The 14313-nt window shown below is 41.9% G+C and overlaps 1 long non-coding RNA gene across 1 annotated transcript; it reads left to right on the forward strand.

The window, feature by feature from the left end:
- Positions 1-100: 100 nt before the first annotated feature.
- Positions 101-13824, forward strand: LOC138803289 (uncharacterized). Its single transcript, XR_011364926.1, has 3 exons — positions 101-310; positions 13379-13502; positions 13599-13824. It is a non-coding gene; the product is annotated as an uncharacterized lncRNA (long non-coding RNA).
- The last annotated feature ends 489 nt before the right edge of the window (positions 13825-14313 follow it).

A 14313-nucleotide genomic window follows, 5' to 3' on the forward strand; every position in this document is an offset into this window, starting at 1 on the left:
GCACTGACGCACTCCCTGGCGACGCCGGCGCTCGCCTGATTCCGTCACTAGGGCGCCGAGGGTTTGGATGCTCTCTCTGAGGCCTGCGCAACAAACGCTCTAACAGCCGCCTAGCAACAGCTTGTCAGGAGTTCTAGTCCACCTCGTCTCTTTAGGCCGTTTGGAGTTATGGGTCGTCTGGCTGGAACTTCTGTAGACATTCTAGATATGATGGCGATGACTGAGCTGCAAATTGAAGATGAGAGGAAGGTGGAAAGTGGTCCTAAGAGCCTAGAGCAGTGGCCTGTGTTCCCAGCTCTAGGGGCGGGGTGTAAGTAGGAAGATTCTAATCTGAAGCCAGTCCCCTCCTGAAAAAAACAGCAGGTTGGAGGCGTGGCTCAAGTGGGAGGGGAAGCGGGAAGCCTGAGTTCAAACTCCACCTCCACCAAAACAAAGCATCCCTAGTGGGAGGAGGAAAAGAAGCAGCTATGGTTGTTAGATCCAAATGAAAATTAGTTCCAAGCAAACTGAGTTTATGATAGGGATGGTGTTACAAGTCAGTGGGGAAATGAAGCGGCGCCGAGAGAGAAAGTAAAGTTTTTTGAGAGAAAGTAAATTAAGATCCATTTCTACCTCAAACCATATCCATAATTAAAGCTCATATGATTTAAACACAGCAAAAAAAGCGCTGGGCGTGGTGATTCACACCCCTAATCCCTTGTACTCAGGTTAAAAGGCAGGAGGTCCTCTAGAGGCTGTCTTAAACCAACAAAAAGAAAAAAAAAAGTTTCTCCCACACAGGAAGTCACAATAGTAAATGTAAAAGGCAAAAGTCATGGGATTGATTTAAGAATGGCAAGACTTATCAGTGAATGGAATGAGGAACAGACTCAAAATTGGCTTAAGAGCATAATTGGATTTGATACGGGAAAACTGGACTTGAGAGAACACTCACCAAAAAAAAAAAAAAAGTGGGCCTGGGGTATAAATTAAGTACACTTTTTTTAGGGAAGGGGGTCAATCTTGGGGCAGTGGATGGGTGCTGTCACTGACCTCCTTTTGCCTAAGGCTGGCACACTCCCACTCAAGCCACAGCCCCATTTCCAGCTTTTTGATGGTTAATTAGAAGAGTCTCACAGACTCTTGGGTTGGCTGGGTTGACTTCAAACAGTAATCATCAGATCTCCCTGAGTAACTAGGATTACAGGTGTGAGCCACCAGTGCCCAGTTGACATTTTTATTTCAAATGGAGAGACCTGCGGCGAATGGTCCAGGTGTAAGTAGATGGATAGATCTGGTAGTTGAAAACCTCAGCCCAGAAGACCACACTGACATCAAGTCACATACAGCAAAGTTTATTGTCAGCAAGTTCACAGGCTGACCCTTCTGGGCAGGGATTAGTACTAGTCCTTGAGCAAGGTGGTTTATATGGCTAGGGGATGGGGGTGGACAGAATTTCACTAGGGGCTGGGAGTACTCTGCAGTCTGGTTTGTGTGAGATGTGGAGTTTGTGAGGTGCATGAGAGCAAGGTATTTTGTTGTGGTAGGGCTATGGTTTATGGTTGCAGCTGCCTGTGTCGCCTGATAAGGCCTGAGTCAACTAATTTTGGGGAATGACCTGAGTCACCAGATTTCAGGGAAAGACCATGCTTTATATCAGGGCCTAAGAAAGTGGAGTGACTCCTTAGGTGGTGGAGGTTAGGATAAGATAAAGTCATCAGCTGAATTGGGGGAAATGTCAATGGTGGGTTTTTGGTTTTGGTTTTTGATTTTTTGGTTTTGGTTTTTAGTGGGGGTTTTTTGGTTGGTTGTGGGACTTGAACTCTGGGCCTGAGTGCTGTCCCTCAGCTCTTCAGCTCAAGGCTAGCGCTCTACCACTTGAGCCACAGCACCACTTCCAGTTTTGTGAGTGGTTTATTGGAGATAAGAGTTTCACGGACTTTCCTGCCCAGCTTGTCTTTGAACCGTGATCCTCAGATCTCAGCCTCCTGAGTAGCTAAGATTACAGGCGTGAGCCACTGGTGCCCAGCTCAATGGTGGGGTTTTTTGGTGAAGAAAGAGAACAAAAAAAAATTTTGTTACAGTTCTTTCAAAATGAGATAGGAAAGAATATATACTAGAGAGGGCTGGGAAGGTGGCTCAGTGGTAGAGCGCTTGCCTTGCATGCATGAGGCCCTAGGTTAGATGCCTCAGCACCACATAAGCAAAAAGAAAAAAGCCGGAAGTGGTGCTGTGGCTCAAGTGGTAGAGCGCTAGCCTTGAGCTGAAGAGCTGAGGGATAGCACCCTGGCCCAGAGTTCAGGCCCCAGGACCAGACCCCCCCCCCAAAAAAAAGAATACATATTAGATTTTATACACACACACACACACACACACACACACACACACACACACACACACACACACACACACACTAGACTATCCATTAGGTAAGTAGAGAAGTGTTAAAAGACATTAGTGATAGCACAATATGTTTCAGGTCCTGTCCTAAGGCTGAAAATATAGGGGGCGGGGAATAAGTCCTGAAGTCAGGTGCCAGTGACTCACACCTGTAATCCTAGCTATTCAGGAGGCTGGGATCTGAGGACTGCAGTTCAAAGCCAGCCAGAAAACCAGATGTATCTCAGTGGCTCAAAGTATTGGATGCGCCTTGAGTACCAAAGCTCAGCAACAGTGCCCAGGCCCTGAGTTCAAGCCCCACAACTGTATTAGGTATGGAAGTTTTTTTCCATACAGAAATATACCAAAAGATTCTGGGGCCAAATTTTTAGGGTTTATTTCCCAGCTTCAGCTTTATATATGTTCCTTTCAATCTCTTTAAGCTTCAAGTTCTTTTTTTCTTGTCCTACCCTCCTTCTTTTCCCTTAGTCCCTCTACTTTGTGCACTCTGAGGTCTGAACCTAGGGTCTTAGGCATATAGGCAAGTGCTCTACCATTGAGCCACTAGCTCTCTTGTTATTTGGTTTAGGAACAGTCTATTTTTATTTTTTTATTTTTTCATGGGTTTGTCTCCTGCCTCTGCTTCCCTAGTACCTGGGATCACAGGTAGGCACCATCACACCAAGCTTGTTTGTGTTTTGAAACAGAATCTCACTACTGTGTAGTCCAGGCTAGTCTATGAATGTGTGATTCTCATGCCTCTGCCTCTTAAATGCTAGGATTACTTGTATACATGACCACGCCCAGCTTGCTTGCTTTTTCTCTTTTGATTGTTCTTTTTCTTCCTCCTTTCCTTTTTCCCCCTTTGGTGTGTTAGGGGTGGGGGGTTCTCACTATGGCAAATATTCCACAACAATGATTGTCTCAAGTTAGCACTCTTAAAGTGCCTAGAACAGAGCCTGCCTTAGTAAGCAATTTATATATGTTATTACTGTTACTTCTACAAGGATAATCTGAGGATAATCTTTCTGAGGAAAATCTTATTTTCCCTAACTGGACTTCCATACAGAATATTGATTTGTAGAAAACATCTATTTTCAGGATTGCTCTGTAACAGAATGATCATGGAACAGATCCATATTGGGGATTGTTAAAAGAGCTGATTAAAATTTCTGATTTGCAAATTGAGGAATTTGATTTTATTATTTCACCTAGGTAGTAATTAAATCACCAGAGTACAATTTACTAATTTATCCTAAGAAATATAATGCCATCCCTGAAGAAAAGTGAGCTTGGGAAACAAAATTAGCACAAGAAGTTTCCTTAGGGAGTATAGAATCGGTATAGAGGGAACAAGGACTCAAATCATCATCACCATACTCAAGCTTCTGTCTCATTTATTTCCTATTCTTTTTCTCTTCCTCAAAATCTAATGAAGTTGGAGTTCCAGGCCTATCAATTTGTCCTCAAGAAATTTTCTTCCATCTTTTCCTTTACCCACTTGTACATGAAGAATGAAAACATAAAAATATTACAGACCTCGGTGCCAGTGACTCACACCTGTTATCCCAGCTATTCAGGAGGTTAAGATCTGAGGATTATTGGTTCAAAGTCATCCCTAGCAGGAAAATGCTGAAGACAGTCATCTCCAATTAACTACCAAAAAGCTGAAAGTGGAGCTATAGCTCAAGCTATAGCCTTGAGTGAAAAATCTAAGAGTCAGTGCCCAGGCTCTGAGTTCTCGCCCTACAACCAGCATATACACACACACAAAAGACAATAATACAGCATAATGTCCTCTAAAAGTCTGAAGAGAATTTGAAGGGCAAGAATAGCTACTAGATGAGGGACTAATGTATAGGCTCCAGAACTTTATTGTAAGTTATCCATGACCGTCATTGAGGCAAAATAAGTAGAATTAGGTAACAGAGTCAGAAAACATCTTTGCAGAAAGTACATTCATACATTCCACTACAGCTCTTAATTTATACATTCCACTACATCTCTTAATTTATTTATGTGTTTGTTTGCTGTACTGGTAACTGAACTCAGCCTTGCCTAGAAAGTGCTTTACCACTTGAGCCATCTTCCCAGTTCTTGTGCTTTTAGATTATTTTTCAGGTAGAGTTTTGTGCTAACTTTATTTCCAGTTTGTCTTGAAACAAAATCATCCTACTTCCTAAATAGCTGAGACCACAGATATGAACCACCATACTCAGCTTGTTTTTGAAATGAGATCTTTTTTCTCCTGCCTCCACCTCCTGTTTGCCTTTTTATTTTAGATGTTAAGTGAGTTACTATTTCCAACCAAAAAAAGGAATGTTCCAAGAAGCAGTCAGTCACATTACAAGGTTTTTTCATTGTAAAGCCACAACTTGATATTGGTTGGTACATGAAAATAGGAACTTAAGAAAATGATTGAACTTTTCAAGATGACCACTTATCTAGCTTAGATGGCATAAACTACTGGAATGAAGACTGCTCATATGAGCCTTTTGGCTCCTACTCTCTGGACATCAGGATGTGATTTCCCCTTCTCCATGCTTTACTCTGCTTTATTAATAAATCTTTGCTGGTCCTTTACTTGTGAATCTTGTCAATAATCGTTTTGAAATTCTTTTCATCAGGGAATGGAAGAGCTTTGATGGGGAGGATAATTGGGAAGTTGAGTTGGGATTACCCCTTTTCTATTGGGGATAGACCTCTCCTATCAGAGATAACTCCTCACCACCCTATTATACATTTCCCTGGTGACATTACCCATACTTCCAAGGCTCTTTCCCTCAGAATTGCTATTATCACCTAACTAGAACTCTAGGATTCTGTTTCTTCCCTAAGGTTACAATTCCTTTCTAGGGGAGGGGAATGTTGCTTTTTTTTTTTTTTTTGGTCGGTTGTGGGGCTTGAACTCTGGACCTGTGCACTATCCCTCAGCTCTTCAGCTCAAGGCGAGCACTCTACCACTTGAGCTACAGCACCACTTCCGGTTTTTCTAGTGGTTTTATTGGAGATAGGAGTCTCTCAGTCTTTCTTGCCCTGGCTGGCTTTGAACCGCGATCCTCAGATCTCAGCCTCCTGAATAGCTAGGATTACAGGCGTAAGCCACCAGCACCCAGCTTGTTGCTTTGTTTTAATGAAGGTCCAACAGCTTAGAGTCAGAGAAACCCCAAAGGAGATGGAAACACCAACACCTCATACTCTTTCAACCTTTTTCTTCCTACCAAAGATCGCCTCTTTCCCAAGAATACTTCTAAAATTCCTCTGCTCTTTGGGGGATTTTATATTCGGTGGACTTAATGGATGATTCTTTCATTGTGCCACCACCCTTAGACAAACCTAACAACTTTTGTTAGGCCTAGTTCACAGGCTTCCCAGCAAGTATCACCGGCTTCTAGTTCATCCCCTTACTTCCTGACATTCATCTTTCTAAATTTAACTCCATTATTTAACATGAGAGTGAGGGAAAAGGTGAGGTTGACTAGAGTATATTGTAAATTTATGGAAATATAACAATGAAATCCTTCTTTGCATAACTTACATAAGCTATCCAAAAATAAATAGAATTAAAATTATCCAGCCTTCCTTGCTTGAAATAGAATCAAAATCTCCAGCCTGCTTGGAGCAATAGTTTCTTCCAAATGGTATCTTGTCTCTTTTCTCCATTTCATAGATTAGGCAGAGTAGATGATTACATATGTTTATTTAATTACTATTTACTGTATCCTATTCAGTCAAATATATGGTTGGGAAGATAGCCCCACAGAATGAAGAGAATTTGTTTTGAAGTCAGAGACTGAATCCTAGCCCCATCATTGACTAGTTTATTATCTTGACCAAGTTTTTGTTTCATTTTGTTTTTAGCAACAAGGTATGTAACCCAAGCCAGCCTTGAATTTACAATCCTCCTGCCTCAACCTCCCAAGTGCTTGGATTGCAGATGTGAGACAGGCCACTATACCTGGTTAAATTAAGTTTGTTGTTGTTATTGTTGTTTTAAGTTCTCTGAGCCTTGGTCTCATTGCACAGGCAAGAGAATCTTAACTTGAGGACAAGTACCTTGACAGTTTGGTCAAGATAGTTTGTCCACACTGCCCCCTAGAGGAGCATTATTTCTGACAAAATAGATGCTGAACTCCAGGAATGTTTGATTATCTTAGTGAGCTACCCAAACATACTGGAAACAGAAGCTCCCTGTAGGTGAGCTCCCAGTGTAGCAGTGGGCTACCAAGAAAAGGTTCAGTGTCCAGGAGAGGGCAGCAGAGACTCAACCGAATCAACAATCACCAAGCAGCAGGGTGACCTTGGGAGTCACAGTTATTTCTGTGAGTTGGAGAAGTCATGTGATTGAAAATTTGCTCTACTGCCACTTAAATATGTAGGGGCTTCTTCAGAGTTTGAAGTTTTAGGATGTTGCTAAATGTGTATATTTGTAAGGTCGGGTATATTTCTGAGCCACATGTAAAATGGACATAATACTTACCTTTCAGGGTTATAAGGAACAAGGGAGAAAATAGACTCACATAAAGTACTAATGTGATATTGCAAAATAATTGCACAGTAAGTGGCAACTGCCATTCCTGTTTTGTGACAGTCTTGTTTTGTAATCCAGGCTGGCCTTGAACACACTATCTTCCAAGTGCTGTGTTTATAAATGTGTGCTACCATGCCTAATGCAATTGCTGCTATTGAAAATAAGGGGCTAGAAAGGTAGCTCAGTGGTAGAGTGCTTGCCTTGCCTGCATGAGGCCCTGGGTTCAATTCTTCAGCACCAAGTAAGCAGAAAAAGCCGGAAGTGGTGCTGTGGCTCAAGTGGTAGAGCGCCAGCCTTGAGCTGAAGAGCTGAGGGATAGTGTTCAGGCCCAGAGTTCAGGCCTCATGACTGACCAAAAAAAGAAAAAAAAAGAAGGGGCTGGGAAGGTGGTTCAGTGGTAGAGCACTTGCCTTGCATGCCTGAGGCCCTGGGTTCGATTCCTCGGCACCACATAAGCAAAAAGAAAAAAGCCGGAAGTGGCGCTGTGGCTCAAGTGGTAGAGTGCTAGCCTTGAGCTGAAGAGCTGAGGGACAGTGCCCAGGCCCAGAGTTCAGGCCCCACGACCGGACCCAAAAAAAAAAGAAGGAAAGAAAGAAAGAAAAGAAAAGAAGACAGCCTCACTTTCTTATGTCATATGTTACATTTATTCTGTAATAATAGAAATATGAGTTAAACAAGAATATGAAGAATATGGTCAAACTATTCACTAGACAGCCCTTTTGTGTTTCTCAACATTTTATGAAATTTTCCCTGCTTTTGTACATTGAGTGGAGCACACTCAACAGTCCTCTGGTCCATCTCCCCCAAAGCCATTACATCAGAAGAGCACTTAGCTCACCTTTGTTCATTACTAGACCTTTTTGGAGTCATGAAGAGTACAATCTTTTCTTTCTTTCTTTCTTTCTTTCTTTCTTTCTTTCTTTCTTTCTTTCTTTCTTTCTTTCTTTCTTCTTTCTTTCTTTCTTTTCCCCTTCCTTCCTTCCTTCCTACCTTCCTTCCTTTCCTTCCTTCCTTCCCTACCTTCCTTCCTTTCCTACCTTCCCTCTTTTCTTCCTCTTCCTCTTTCCCTTTCCCTTTCCTCCTCTTCCTCCTCCTGTCTCTGTGTCTGTGTCTGTGTCAGGGTGTCATGCTTGCTAGGCAGATGCTTTATCACTTAAGCCTAGCCCTTTTTTTTTTTTATTTTTTTTATTTTTTATTTTTTTTGGTCGTGGGGCTTGAACTCTGGGCTTGAGCTCTTCAGCTCAAGGCGAGCACTCTACCACATAAGCCACAGGATCACTTCTGGTTTTCTAGTGGTTTATTGGAGATAAAAGTCTTACTAACTTTCCTGCCCAGGTTGGTTTTGAACTCAGCCTCCTGAGTAGCTAGTATTACAAGAGTGAGCCACCAGTGCCCGGCTACTCTGTTTGTTGGTGTTGGTGGTGGTGGTGGTGGTGGGGATTCAACTCTGGGCCTGGGCGCTGTTCTTGAGCTCTTCAGCTCAAGGGGAGCACTCTACCACTTGAACCACAGCGCCACTTCCAGTTTTCTGGTGGTTAATTGGAGATAAGAGTCTAATGGACTTTCCTTGCCTGGACTGGCTTTTAACCATGATCCTCAGATCTCAGCCTCCTGAGTAGCTAGGATTACAAGTGTGAGCCACCAGAGCCTGGCCTATTCAGGTTATTTTTGTAAAAGGATCTTCCTTTTTTTTTTTTTTTTTGCTTATATGGTGCTGAGGAACCAAACCCAGGGCCCCATGCATGCAAGGCAAGCGCTCTACCACTGAACCACCTTCCCAGCCCCAGGATCTTACTTTTTGAGATCTTCCTATTTACACTTCTTCATGTAGCTGAGACAACAGTCAAGTACCATCATACCCAGCTTTTTATGTTGAATTGGTGTCTTTTGAACTTTTTGCTCAGGCTAGACTCAAACCATGATTCTCCTGATCTCTGCCTCCTAAGTAGCTAGGATTGTAGGAATGAGACACCGGCACCAGGAGAGCTGAGTGCTCTATTAATGGAGAAAAAAATTAATGAGTATTACACAGTCACAACACCTTTTATGGCCAAGTATCACTTAGCATTATGGAATTATTTTTTATTCATTTGCTCACGTAATACATTTGAAAAAATCATTTAACCTTAAGACAAAATAAAATAGTGCATTTTTTGAAATACATATAAATTCTGACTCTACTTACTCAATAAGGCTTTCAAACTCCTTATTCTCAGATCATGAACAATGGAAAAATAAAAATTACTTTATTGGTTAGTTCAAAGGTCAAATGTGAAAGAAAATTGATATATCTCCTCATTTCTCCCTGGAGGCATTAGGCCATTGCTAGAGCATCCAGATTCTGGTTTATTATCATCTCAGTTGTCCTGATTTGACTGATAGTGCAGGGTAGCTCAGAATTAGATGCTGCATCTGCCCCTAAGAAAAGTTACCATTTACTGATTGTTGTTCACTAGCATCCCAAATGCTGTTCAAAGAGTATCCCAATTGTACTCCCATCATATGCTCTTATTCTCCAATTCTGCCTGAGGATATCATGTCTCCTCCTTGATGCCCCCTCTCCAGGAAGTGGCAGTTGGTGTTCCTTTCACTGGGAGAGATTGGGGGGTGAGCAGTGAGGGTATGATAGACAATGTCAGAAGAAACTAGACAAGTCTGAGGATTTAGGTTACTTTGTACAGGAAATTCAGAGACATAATTGTTGCCTTTGGAGCTGGAGATGTGACTGAAGTGATAGAGTACCTGCCTAGCAAGCACAAGGCCCTGAGTTTAAACTCTAGTACTGCCAAAAACATGGTTGTTTAATTAGATTGCACCTGGTAGAACTTACCTGTGCTTCTCTCACTATTGCTCTTCTGATGAACCATGTTTGGACCAGGCACTGGTGGCTCACGCCTATAATCCTAGCTACTCAGGAGGCTGAGATTAGAGGATGACAGTTCAAAACCAACCTGGGCAGCAAAGTCCCCATTAGATTCTTATCTCCGATTAAATATTCAAAAAAAAAAAAAAACAGAAGTGGAGCTATGGCTCAAAGTGGTAGAACACTAGCCTTGAGCAAAAGAGCTCGGGGACAGTGCCCAAATCCTGAGTTTAATCCCAGGACAGAAAGAAAAAAAGAACCACATTTGGGATAATCTTTGAACAGCATTTAGGATGCTGATGAACAGCAATCAGTAAATGGTATCTTTTCTTAGGGGCAGTTGCAGCATCTAATTCTGAACTACCCTTGCACTATCAGTCAAATCAGGACAACTGAGATGATAATAAACCAGAATCCGGATGCTCTAGCTATGACCTAATGCCTCCAGGGAGAAATGGGGAGATATATCAACAGGTTAATTTTGACAAGGTAAAAGGGAGGGGCCAAATGAAAACCCAGCCTTCTTTAAGGATAGGCTGAGAGGCACCCTCTCCCCTAACTAAAAGACTTTTCTGATGAGGCACACAGGACACAATTAAACAGGTGACCTGCACCTGTCCCCTGTGTCAAATCAACAAACAAAGCCAACCAAGTAACCACCCACCTTCTGCTGTAGCTTGTCCACAGAAAAGAACCCTTCCAGAAGAAAATGGGCAGCTAGAATTTATTCATGTCCCTCTTTCCTTGTCAAAGATAGAAATACCTTTTGGTCTCCATTGACACCTTTTCAGAATATGTCCAAGCTTTTGTAACCCATACTGGAAAGACTAAATGTCGCCAAATGCTCACTCAAATTATTCTTAGTGTTGGCCCACCATTGCCCCTATAAAGTATAGACCTTAACTTTATTTCATATCTTCCAGGTTAAAGGGGTCCACTTTAAGTTAATCATTTGTGACAGAGTCCAATCAGTTCCTCAAAAGGAATAGACATTAGACCCTAGTCCTTTGAACCAAGCTATCACCATTTTTCACTCTTCAGTTGGCTCTGCCCCACTCTAGCTAGCAAAGAAGATGGACTCACTTACATTTTGTTTCTGGGTCTGAGAGGATAGCTCAGTTGTACAACACTTGTCTAGCATGCTCAAGGCCCTCATTCAATTCTTAGCACTGAAAAAAAATTGTTTCTTACAAGATGACTCACCTTGGTATGAGGATGACTGAAGTCACTTCATGGGGTTATAATGAGTTTAAGGAATTTCCATAAACCTCTGAGTTCATGATTCCTGGTAAGTGCTCAATAAATATTCATTATAATAATTGATTTTATTCTCACTGGAGACAAGGACTAACAAATATGTAGCTTTTTACGTGGTCCTGATCTGACCTGTGATAGGTATTAAAAGTATCAATATAATGAGCAGATTCTTTTGTCCGTCTTGGAACCTGAACTGAGCCTGGGTGCTGTCCTTCCACTCTTCAGCTCAAGCATAGAGCTCTACCACTTCAGCCACAGTACCACTTCTGGCTTTTTCTGTTTATGTGGTGCTGAGGAATTGAACCCTGGGCCTCATGCATGCAAGGCAAGCATTCTACCACTGAGCCACCTTCCCAGCCCATATAATGAGCAGATTCTTAAGCCAGGCACTGATGGTTCAGGCCTGTAATCCTAGCTACTCAGGAAGCTGAGATCTGAGGATCATAGTTCAAAGCCAGCCCACGCAGGGAAAGTCATGAGACTCTTATCTCCAATTAACCACCAGAAAGCAGGAAGTGGTGCTGTGGCTCAAGTGGTAGAGTGCTCACCTTGAGCTGAAGAGCTGAGGGACAACGCCCAGGCCCAGATTTCAAGCCCCAGAACCGACCAAAAAAAGAAGCAGATTTTTTTCTTTTTTTTCTTTTTTCTTTTTTGCCAGTCTTGGGGCTTGAACTCAGGGCCTGAGCACTGTCCCTGAGCTTCTTTTACTCAAGGCTAGCACTCTACCACTTGAGTCACAGTGCCACTTCCACCTTTTCCTGTTTAGGTGGTACTGAGGAATCTTCCACTAAGCCACATTCCAAGCTCTTTGGTGGTTAATTGGAGATATGAGTTGATAATTTTCCTGCCAAGCTGATTTGGAACCTCGATTATCAGATCTTAGCCTCCTCAGTAGCTAGGATTATAGGCATAAGTCACCAGCACCCAGCTATAATAGGTGTATGGGTGGGGGGTGTGGGTGTTGGTACTGGGGCTTGAACTCAGGGCTTTAGATTTTTTTTGTGTCATGGGGCTTGAACTCTGGGCCTGGGCATTGTCCCTCAGCTCTTCAGCTCAAGGCTAGCACTCTACTACTTGAGCCACAGCACCACTTCTGGTTTTCTGGTGATTTATTGGAGATAAGAGTCTCATGGACTTTCCTGCTTGGGCTGGCTTTGAACCTTGATCCTCAGATCTCAGCCTCCTGAGTAGCTAGGATTATAGGTGTAAGCCACCAGTGCCTGGCAGGCTTTAGATTCTTGATTGGCTTTTTTCACTCAAGGCTAGCACTCTACCACTTGAGTCATACCTCCACTTCTGGCTTTTACTAGTTGATTGTAGCTAAGAGTCTCATGACCTTTTTTGCCTGGACTGGCTTTTGCCAGCGATTCTCAAATAGTAGCTTCCTGAGTAGCTAGGGTTACAGGTGTAAGACAAGCTTAAAATGGACTTTCACTCAAGGTTGATGTTCTATTACTTGAGCCAATGTTGCACTTCTTACACTAGACTTTTAATAAATATTGGCAGCAGAGAACTGGAGTTTGTATTCTCTGATACATTGACCTTTTGCTGGCAGATATGACCTTAGAACTAATAGATCCTGGGTGGAAGACATATTTTCTCCAAAAAGTATCTTATCATGGTATTTCTATGTAAAGTTATTAGAAATGTATTTACCCAATTCCTTCTTGTAGATATTTTCCAATGGCTATTAGTACTATTTAATAAATGCTATTGATGCTTGTAGTTCAGTTTGTCTGTTTATTATAAAGTGTCATTCAACTATTACTAACAGTTGAGTAATGAAATTCTGTTAGCTGGCATAAAAACTCTCTGGAGGCAACCAGCAAGCAATCAGGGATTGCCCAACTCCATATAATTCAATTTACTTGTGAAGTTTTCACATTTTGATAGCTGCTCATGTGATGAAATAATCTTGTGCTCATTTTCTATTTTATTTAGAAGAATTTTATTTGTTCTAAGTAAATAACTGACTGTGTCCACTTGAATAGAATTCTCTTTACTCTAATGGTTTAATGTTTCTGGCTGACATCCAATAAAGCTGAACTTCAAGATTCGAAGTGCTTTCCAGGACTAGACTGCTAATATTTGATTTTTGCTTGTCAGTAGATAAGAGGTTTCTCATCAGAGTATTTATTCATGGATTGGAATGTTTTCTTCTGAATGGTTCCCAAATGAGATAGGAGAATTAAAGATAGAAGAAATTCTAATTCTTCCTAATCCATCCACAAAAGATAACTGAAGCCCTTCAAACATGAACTATTAATAAGAGGGGGAATGGTGCTTGTTTGTTAAGTACCAATAGACAAAAGAGTAAGCAATGGTACCAATGTTGCATTCTTCCCAATTGCCCATTCTTTTCCCAATAGTCTTTTCCCTTCCAATAAAGATGACTGGAATTGCTGTCAGTGGCCCCATCATAACCACAGACTGTTTCTGACATCTTCAGTTGTGTATTCAGAAGGAAAAGCCAGTAGTCATCTGTGTTCTCAGGTGAGCACAGACTCATCATCAACAGTTTTGCGGAGGGGGGGTTCCCAATTTTTCCAATATACACAGACTAACATCTTGATTCCTTTCGTCTCTCAGGGCCTGGCAATCACAAGCAGAACTTCCAGGCATCCTTTATCAATGTTAGAATCCTGGGAATTTGGTTTTTGTGAGTCTACTTTCTGAGCCTGATCTACTTGGACATACAACCAGCTTAAGCCCTGGATTTGGAAGTCCCTGAGGGTTTAATTTGTATATCACTCCCAGCTCATCTACATAAAACTTCAAGAGTTAGTGTTCTGTGTATTTCAATAGATATTATCCTCCTAAGAAAAGGTAGTGATGACTCTTTTTTCAGTGTTCAAATAGCTTTTTCTTAGTCTGTCTTTAAAGTAAAGGCACCAAACAAAATGCTGCGGATACATTAGAATAGAAAGACAATATTGAGAAAAGCTCTAAATAATGAGAAGACACTGGATAATGAGGAAAATGGGGAGACCGTTATGGAGCAAACAGTTAACATTTTTTAATCTATCCTTATCAGAACCAACTTACCATAGGACTGAACTAAAGAGATGAAGGGATAATCTGTTCAAGATAAGTTTCAGTCCCAGTAGTTAAATGGACAAACGGGTTGAAAAAACAAAAGGAGCCAGGCGCTGGTGGCTCACGCCTGTAATCCTAGCTACTCAGGAGGCTGAGATCTGAGGAACACGGTTCAAAGCCACCCCGGGCAGGAAAGACTGTGAGACTCCTATCTCCAATAAATCACCAGAAAGCCGGAAGTGGCACTGTAGCTCAAGTGGTAGAGCAC

Source organism: Dipodomys merriami, unplaced genomic scaffold (assembly GCF_024711535.1).
Source record: "Dipodomys merriami isolate MVZ:Mamm:240054 unplaced genomic scaffold, mDipMer1.0.p SCAF_34, whole genome shotgun sequence".
Taxonomy (NCBI): Eukaryota; Metazoa; Chordata; class Mammalia; order Rodentia; family Heteromyidae; genus Dipodomys; species Dipodomys merriami.